General features: G+C 36.8%; 1 protein-coding gene across 1 annotated transcript in view; it reads left to right on the top strand.

Moving 5' to 3' along the window:
* Window positions 1-3,348: 3,348 nt before the first annotated feature.
* Window positions 3,349-9,381, top strand: part of MYT1L (myelin transcription factor 1 like) — a 312,289-nt gene continuing 306,256 nt past the window's right edge. The window contains exon 1 of the mRNA XM_070732934.1: window positions 3,349-3,673. The gene's annotated coding sequence lies outside the window, so the exon portion shown is untranslated. The remainder of the gene's footprint in view (window positions 3,674-9,381) is intronic.

The following is a 9,381-nucleotide window of genomic DNA, read 5'->3' as shown; positions in this document are numbered from 1 at the left end:
ATTGCTCTTCCCCTATTAGATGAGTGAGATTTTATATGAACAGTTAACAATGTTTCATATTATACTTAACATATCTTTGTAATCCAGAATATATGATTCTAAAGTGCACTTATTTTTTTTAAAAAGCCATTGAATCTGAGGATCCTGATTGCCTCCAAATATAGCCGATACGCATTATCAAAAGACCTCAGTTTTTGAGGAAGCATGCCTGAGCACTAAAGAACTACGGTCTTTAGATCGTTAAAAACAACCCTCCTCTTCCTCCAACCCTTCTCCTAAATAAGGGCTGTCTCTCCAGCCAGACTACTTTAGCTTTTTGGCGTAATAAAGGAAGCCCCGAGAGGATCCGAGGATGTTGTCAGAAGTGGGGGAGGTGAAAGAAATGCAGGTGTGTGTATTTGTGTGTGCGTATGTGAGAGGTGGGGGGGGGCAGCCGAGGGGAAGGGAGGGCTGAAATCCTTTTTGCTTCTTGGGGAAACACTTCGTTGTCCTGCCTTTAACCTGTTCAAGTCCAGAGAGAGGGAGGGAGGGAGAGGGGGGGTGCTTCTGTTGCCGCGTTTTTGAGCTGCAAGCAAAAGGCACGCACACACACACACACACACACACACACACACACACACAAACACACCGAAAGAGACCGAGGGTTGGCAGGGTTTGTTAGTAAAGTTTGCCTTCAGCTGTCTGCGGAGCTGTCGGGAGAGCCCAAGAGGAAAGCGAAGGGCGGGCTGGGCTCCAGCAAGGCTTCTCCTTCCCCTCAGACTGCAGTGCGAGCTGGGAAGGGAATTGCCAGCAACTCTCGGTCACCTCGGCCGCAGCGGCCGCTACGGGCTTCTCCCACAGCGCGCCAAGCATCCGGGGTGTGTGGGGGGTGTGCGTGTGTGAATTACTCGGGCAGGCTGGAAGGAGGAGGGGTGCGCCGGGTGGCTTCCCGCGCGGGGGGGTCATCTTAAGTCACCTCCGCCGTCGCCATAGACCGGTCAGTATCCCCCCCCCTTTTTTTTTGCAAAGGCTGCAGTTCGACAGCGTCGGTATCGCGCGCGCGTGTGTGGCGAGGGGGAGCAGAAAGGGGGGAGGGCGCGCGTGCGAGGGAGAGAAACTGGTTGGGGGGGGGGGTCGAACCGGAGGAGAAATTCCGGTATGCCGAGGGAGTGGGGAGGGGGAGGCGGTATGGGTCTTCTATAGGTGAGGCGATAGAGGTGTTCGCGAGCTCCGGCTTGGGGCGTTGAGAGTTCCAAAGCTCCGTCCGCGTGCAAAAAAAGGGGGGGGCAGCTGTGGTGCGTGTTTCAAGCTGCCGCGGGAGACAGAATTGTGCGGGGGAGAGAGAAGTGGGGGGGAGGGAAGGGAATGGTATCAGAGAGAGAGGCGGCGGAAGAGTTGTGGTTGTCTGAGGAGAGGCTGGGCTGGGTGTGCTGCGAGGAGAAGGCTGCCTCTGAGGGGAAACGTTTTGTGAGTGTGTGGTAGGGTGGGAGGCGGGCTTGTACGTGAGGGAAGGCTGCGAGGAAAGATGGGGAGTCGGGAAGGCGGGTGAGTGAGTGGGGACTTCTGTTTATTGCCTGAAAAGCCAAACTGGTTGAGGGTGCTGTGACTGTGTGTGAGGGGAAGAACACGAGGGGTGAGTTGCTTTGGGTGCTCTTTACGTGAGAGAGAGAGAGAGAGACGGCAATGTTTAGGAAAAGGCTGAGGTGAAAATTAAGGTAACTTTCGCAAACCACTCCAAAGGAAAATTAAGATTGCCCAATAATTAAAAAAAACATTTTGGTAGCTCTAGCCAAATTTTTTTTTGGGGGGGGGGTTGTTAGTGGGTGGGAGGTGATTGCCAATATTTATATAAGCATTATCAAAAAAATAATACTGGGGGAAAAGTTCATCAAAGCTTTGACATTCATGTGAGGGTGCATTCTTAGCCTTCTTAGTTTTTCAGTGCTTTGGGTTAAAATTCCTGAAATTACTTCCAATCCATAGTTTGCTTTAATTTCTCATTTTTGGATGGAAACATGGAAGATATTTTGAATTCAAATGTAGAAAAATTGTCTTAGATGTGTATCCTCTCCCCCCAGAGAAAGGACTGGCAGATGTTGACCTTTTTAGCAGAGGGTCACATTCTCACAACTCATTGTACAGTACTGCAGCAAAAAGCTGTTTATGCTTTAAGCAAAATTATTTGCTAATAGTGTAATTCAGAAGTGATTTGCAAGACATAGGTGGTATGTTTGAAGTGGTTTAATTTAGAGGCACGTGTCAGAAAACTATTCAAAACAGTTCGTCCCTCGATTCATAAAGAAAGTGTAGCAGAAGTTTTATATACCATAGATGTATATGTGCCAAACATTGGGAAAAGCTTCTAACAAGTTTTCTAAAACACTTTTGTATATCAGTTGAACTGGCATCTTGTTTGTTTCAGTTTGCTAAAAAGTTCAATTAATGAAGTATTCTGGATCCAGATTATTACAGCTGTCTCTCTTCAGATATGCAAACATTTTTTCTTAGCCCAAAATTTATTTTTCTCTCTTTTTAAAGGAGCATATAATGAGATATTGACCCAAATGAGTTAGCCGTTCATGGAGGTAACTTTAAATTTGTTTCTTTCAGATTGTTTAAATTTTTTTTACCAAAATAAATAGGTCAAAATGGTAGTGCATTTGCTATATTTCCTGGCATTTTTTTTTTTAAGTAAGAACTGGCTTTTCCATGTTACCAGTCATAAAAGAGACTTCAGTTTAAAAGAAAACATCACCTACTGGATTGCTGGTGATAGCCTGAGTGGTATTTTATGGTTCCCATCTATTACATTAAATACAGTATTGCACATGATACACATTCTTCCCCTCCAGAGATTTAGGGGCCTTTGGGTACAATGTAGACAGCATATAGTGTGTATCTTCAATCTTGCCTGACTACTGCAAGGCTGGTAAACAGAAAATCTCAAAATCATTGTTATAATCTATAAAGGGGGAGAGGGGAGGAACGAATCTAAGTCAAAGGTAGTTAAGGGGTTTGTCTACAATTTAAGAAAGAAATGAATACACTATGAAGGAATCTTGAATGAGACCGGGAAAATCAGGACTATGCTACTGATGTTATTCTGCTGCAGTAATGTAGTCGCTAAGGGAACCTGTGCTGTATGCATATACTACTCAGCTAGACTGTTCTGTAGCCCACTGCCTGCCTTGCTGCTGGTGGTGCTTTCAAATGGAGGCTACTGCTGATGTAGCAAGCAGAATGCTGCACTCACGCACCTCTTTCCCCATCATTTGGTAGTATCAACTTGCTTTTATTTCTTGCTTTCAACTTTAGGTCCATTGTTCCTGTCTGAAAACATTTTGACCTTTGTCTTTGTGGCAAAATAATTAGTACAGTGATAAGAAGCAATTCCCATCTCATACCTTGGAAATGCACTAAGAGAAGAGGTGCATTTGAAAAAGTTGACTGCTTGAATGGTGAACAAATGGTGGGCATTTGGAAACATTGCGAGGATTTTTGCTGTTTATTGTGAAGCAGATTTCTCACTTTTCTGGTGAATCCCTTAAGATGGAAAGCAGGCTGGCTGATTCTGAAATGATTGTTTGATTGCCTGGCCTACTTGAAAGTACAGAATTGGACTGTGTGCATACACAAATCATTTGGACTACTTTGTTTTGCAATTCTTCAGCTTTCCAACTGATAGTCTATTCAGGTAAGCATATGCCATTTTTTCTTCACCGTTCTTGACATGAATTTTCTGTTTAGAAAGTGTAAGAAACTTGAATTGTTTAACAAGAGACAAAATAATCTACACATTTTTACTTTTTTTGAAGACATTTTACTTGGCTTTCTTCAGGTACATGCAGTCTGAAATGTTGAGAGAGTAAGATTCTTTTCCTAGGTCAAACAAAGAGTTCAGTATACTCTTTTTCTGATATGTATATATATATATATACTAGCAATTACAGAACATTTGGTTAACATTTTCCCTAAAATCTAATGTTATTTTACTGAGAAAGCTTCGAAGGTAGAATTTGGGGGGCATACTTCATGTACGTACATATTTACTATACAAATGAAATTGTACTTTTAATAGTGACAAGTCTCTGATATAAGTGCCTGTGAAGAGCGAAGTATTGTTTTTATATTGCTGAAAGATATTCTCTATAGAAAAAGAACAGCAGTGCAAAATACTGTTTTCTAGGCACCAAAATCTATTATTTCAGTCCCTCCAAAGTCTTTCTCTAGCAAACTGAATATAGTAAAGCCTTCTAGTAAGTAATTGACTTACTTATTTATTATATAATTCTATAGTGATGTTTTAATTTTTATCAGAATGTGTCTTTTTTACCTTTATACTGTAATCTAGAAATAATGCTTCTAATCTTAAAATAGAACTCTTTAATACGACTAATTTGGGTTTTTTTTAAACAAAAAACATATTGTGAGGTTGAAATTTAAGCATAGATTATAATTTAATTGTATTTTCTTAATTCCTTGTACATTGCAAGTTTTGTATTGAGATATTTTGCCTTGATATTTAATAAAATTATTTCTTACCTATTTTTCAAGGTAGATATGTTCATCAAGGTGCCACAATTTTTGACTTTTTAAATTTATGTAGCAGAATACCTTTACAAACATAAGAACTAAACATGCACACAAATAAAATACATAGCCTAGGTAAAGAATTTTTGAAGGAAGCAGTTAACCCTGATTATTATCATAGCTTACTTTTGCTCATTTGTAAGTTTGAATGCTGGACCTGAACTTGGTTGTTGTGATATAGTTAAATTATCTTATACTTATGGCTATATCTTTTTATATATTTATAATGAATTTACTGTGTTTATAATGGAAAACAAAGATGACTGAGGAAAAACAAAGAAAAAGTACAATTGTGACAAGCCATTTGTTTCCACTGGGGGAAAAAGTGAGTAGTATTATCAAGCTGACACAAAGAAAAAGAATAAGTAATTTGAAATTAAAACAGAATTAATTTTCCTACCCTGCAAAAACAGTACTTCATGCTCATCTTAATTTTGTAGTTTGAGTAGTGAAAGGAGATGTTTATTCAGTGTTAGCATTAAGCTGAAACAGAATGCAAGGCAGTTTGCTTCTTGCCAGCTACAGCACTTCCTTTGTGTTTGAATTTACTGCTCAAGTATACTCCCTGTATTACAGAAAGGACCAGATTGTCCACTGAACTTATTTACAGTAACTTCATAGTTATATGGTAATATTTTCATTCCTTTTATGAAATTTACCATTTTTTAATTTTTACCTAAAACAACATGTAATTAAAAATCTATTTTGTTCTGTTTAATAGATATTATTTTTTCTTTTCCTGATTATTATATAAATGAATATAAAAATGAGCCATGTATATTAAAAACCCTACACTTTCACCGCATGGTAATTTACTAAATGTTATTAATGATCAATTTTATATTTTTGAAATTATTTAAACAGCCACATGCTTATTACATTTCTTGACCCAATTATAGTGCAAAATATAGCTACTTTATCAGGGATCTTATATTTTTTAAATCATATTTAATAACTGATCCCAATTTCCAAAATAGCATATAAATAAGGAAAAATAACTTTCAGTGTTGTCAAGTGACTCTTGTGATTATACTTTAACAGAACTTAACATTTTAATGTTACTTGCCCATCCCTTCTTTGAAGCACAGAAAAGGCCTAGAAGTGGTATGAAATACCTACAAACAAAAGAGCAGCTATGTTAATCACCTATTAATTGGGGTAGAGTCTACATTTTGCAAATTCTCCTTTAAGTTCGCTATTGTCCAAGAAATCTCAAGCAATTATTACATATTGATAAATGTAATTTCTATCCATTCATGTTTCAGTCCAATACAAATCTAAAGTATTGATCCAATACCCATCAGAAGTAGAAGCTTAGAGAATTATAATATATATAACAACAGAGAAGTATCGAATATCATAGGAAATATCAGATAATATGCCATTAAAGTAATATCTTCATTTTTAATTTTGCTGGCTATGGTGTATATACCAAAGTTTAATATTATTCTTTGGAAATGTTGCAAACATACATTTGCCACAAACCATGGTAGCCAGTTTGGCTGTGAAATAATCAAGGCTGCAGGGCACCCCATGGAGAGCCATCAAATCAAGTCTACTATGGAACAGTCTGGTAAATTGTGAACATACAGAAATCAATGTTGCATCTAACAGTAGGCCCTTTGGTTCCTAAAACTCCCACGAGTCTGGGCCATTGGCAATGAGTGTGGGGAATTGTTTCAGACACCCATTTTGTTCAGGAATAAATTTAATACATCTTGAGGGTTAGGAATAAGCAAACTGATTATAGCTCAGTACCAAACAAGCTCATAAAGTAGCTGTAAGATTGTAGATTTTAAAGCTATTCAGCATTTGAAAGCTTGGCTCCTTCATACTTTGTGTCAGCAGGACATACCTCATGCCAGCAAGGGTCTCTTGAATTGGGAAGTTGATTAGAAAGGGGCATGGTGTATACCAGTCTTGTATATTTATTTGGCAATAATCCAACTCTTTTGGAGTTTAGAGTAGTGTTGCTTGTTGCTTTTGGCATGAGAGGGCCATGCAAGCCAAATGAAGTGCTATTTTTCAAATTATTAATGTGATAGGTTTTGAGCTAGAGAGCTATTTTATTCTGAAAACAGCATAATTACATAAAACCTTCTTTGTTCTCAATGTCTATCTAGCTGTTGTTACAAAACTAAAATATTATTAAGCTGATTCAAAGATATGACAATAGCTTTAATATTTTTCTGAAGTTTGTTACCTATGCTTTCAAATGCATAACACTTTCTTTCAAGCTTTATTACTATTTTCAGTATAGAAATTCAAGAGGCATCAAATAAGCAGGTTGTTGGAAGGTTAGATTAAGTCTGAGATACCTGACACAAAGTATATGAAAGGTATCTTACATGGTATGTTAACTGGTATATTTTGAGCATAGTTGCAAAAGAGACAACTGGAATATAGAGACTAAGTGTCAACTTTTGCTCCCAAGAGAAATTTTGTTCTCTATCATCTTTGGTTACAACTAAAACATATTATGAAGGAATAAAATACTATCTCTTCTTTCCCCTAACATGCTGCAAATAAGTATCTTGTTACAGTCCATTCTTGCCAGTTCTCAAACATTTTCTTTCAATTAAAGTGAACCCAATACAACATAATAGTAGATATAAAAACTATTGTTTGAGAAAATTATGTAGGACTATATTTTCTTTAAATCCAGCTCAACTCTAACTGTGGTTGGGGTTCTTCATATTTTGTTTATCTGATTTTTTAAAAAATCCTGATAGATTATTCAAAATTATTCTGCCATGTGTGATGGGTCACAGCTGAAGATTCTTACATGGGCTGTGCTTGGGAGGAATAGCTCATCCAATATAAAAAGGAGAAAATATAAACCAAAGAGATGCAGATTCGGGAAAGAAATTTGGATGTCAATACTGCCCAAACAATGGCTGTGGCATTATGAACTGAGGTTCTAAAATTGCTTTCATAATATACAGCTGTGAAAAACCACACTTAAAATATAGGTAAACAGGAAGGGAAACCTGGTTTATCCTGACTCATGTGCTTTTTGTCTCTGACATAAATAACATTGGTGCTATGCAGATAAATAAGTGGGTCAGTAAAATCTTTTATATTATAGGCAATTGAAAAGATGGGTGAGCATTTACAAGTATATATGACAGCCTGTTGTATGCTTTTATCATATGAAAATGGTTTCACAAGCAATTATACCATGGTTTGTTTCTTACTGTGGTAACTACTTAAATGATACAAACACCTGACATACACCATCAAAAGTAAATAAAATCAGTGCTCATTCTTTCATATCTCTGGTCATATTTTAAAAGTTTTATGGGCCAAGTCTTACATGATTTTTTAAAAATTAATCTTCATAAAATAGAGTTCTTAAATGATAGTGGGAGCAAACACTGATCTGCAAAAGTTAAGCCCACGTGAAAACAATGAATGGGTCCAATGATTCAAAACAACAAAAGAAAAATCACTTTATAAACAAAGTTATTCATTTGTTGATTTATTTTCACCTAAAGACAGCTATTTTTTAGGACACAAATATCAAGTAATTATGCTCAGTGGTGTGATTGTATTAAAAGTAATTATTTACATCTTATAAGATTTCCTACTTTTAGATTTCAACAATACGACTTCTGAGATGTCAGCAGATCTCATTTGAGAATATTTCAATATTATACATTTAGGTTATTCCATAGCATTTCAGTAAAAGTCGATACGATCCATACATATAAGATAGGTATAGTTTGCTGGGTCTGAATTGAAGCCTTTGACTACCGGAGTTATTGCTTTGATTATAATTTTAAAGAATTCGTAACTCTGAGGGCTAGGAAATATTTATTTAAAATCCATACCCAAACATAAATACTTGGGAAATGGATTCAGGCTTTATCTTTTTTATTTCTGCGGATAGAAGTCTTTTTTGAAATTGGTGTTACAAATTTTTGAAATTATTCATTCTGAAATAACAGAATAACAGAGTTGGAAGGAACCTTGGAGGTCTTCTAGTCTAACCCCCTGCTCAAGCAGGAGATCCTATACCATTCCAGACAAGCAGCTGTCCAGTCTCTTCTTAAAAAACCTCCAGTGATGGAGCTCCCACAACTTCTGAAGGCAAGCCATTCAATTAGTTACTGTTAGAAAATTTCTCCTTAGTTCTAGATTGCTTCTCTCCTTAATTAGTTTCCATCCATTGTTTCTTGTTTTGCCTTTTGATGTTGGTTGTAGGTTGACCCCCTCTTTTCTTTGGCAGTCACTCAAATATTGGAGCTCTGTTGTCATACATAATCCTTCTTTTCACTAGACGAAATATGCACAATTCCTAACCATTCTTCATATGTTTTAGCCTCCAATCCCTAATTCTGTTTTTGTTGATCTATTTTAATTAGGATTTATTAACATTTATATTTAACTAGAAAAAAGGTTTAATTCTTTGAGCAGAAAATATAATATAATGCAGAGGTGGGAGACTTCAGCACTGCAGGAACTATTTAGTGTTTACTAAGTCCAAGAGATCAAGAAGTCAGAGCTAAATACAAAGAAATATGTCAAGTAGACAACTGAGAATGAAGGAACAATGCATTATACTTCTGAATACATGGTTGGTACAGAAAATAGTGACACTAGAATAAATGAGAATAAGTTCACTAGTGCTTCAGGGAAAAAAAACTTCTGATGTCCTAAGTGATTTTTTTTTTTTAAAGCTTCTAACTGTGGGTAATGTTAGACAATAAGAGATCAAAAATCTATTGATAAACTGAGAATCTTCACTTTACTCTCAGTTTATTTTTTTCTTAATTAGAACAAGAATTATTTTGATCACAAATACAGTAT

This window comes from Erythrolamprus reginae, chromosome 1, assembly GCF_031021105.1.
Source record: "Erythrolamprus reginae isolate rEryReg1 chromosome 1, rEryReg1.hap1, whole genome shotgun sequence".
Lineage (NCBI taxonomy): Eukaryota > Metazoa > Chordata > Lepidosauria > Squamata > Dipsadidae > Erythrolamprus > Erythrolamprus reginae.
This window is presented reverse-complemented; position numbering and strand designations above follow the sequence as displayed.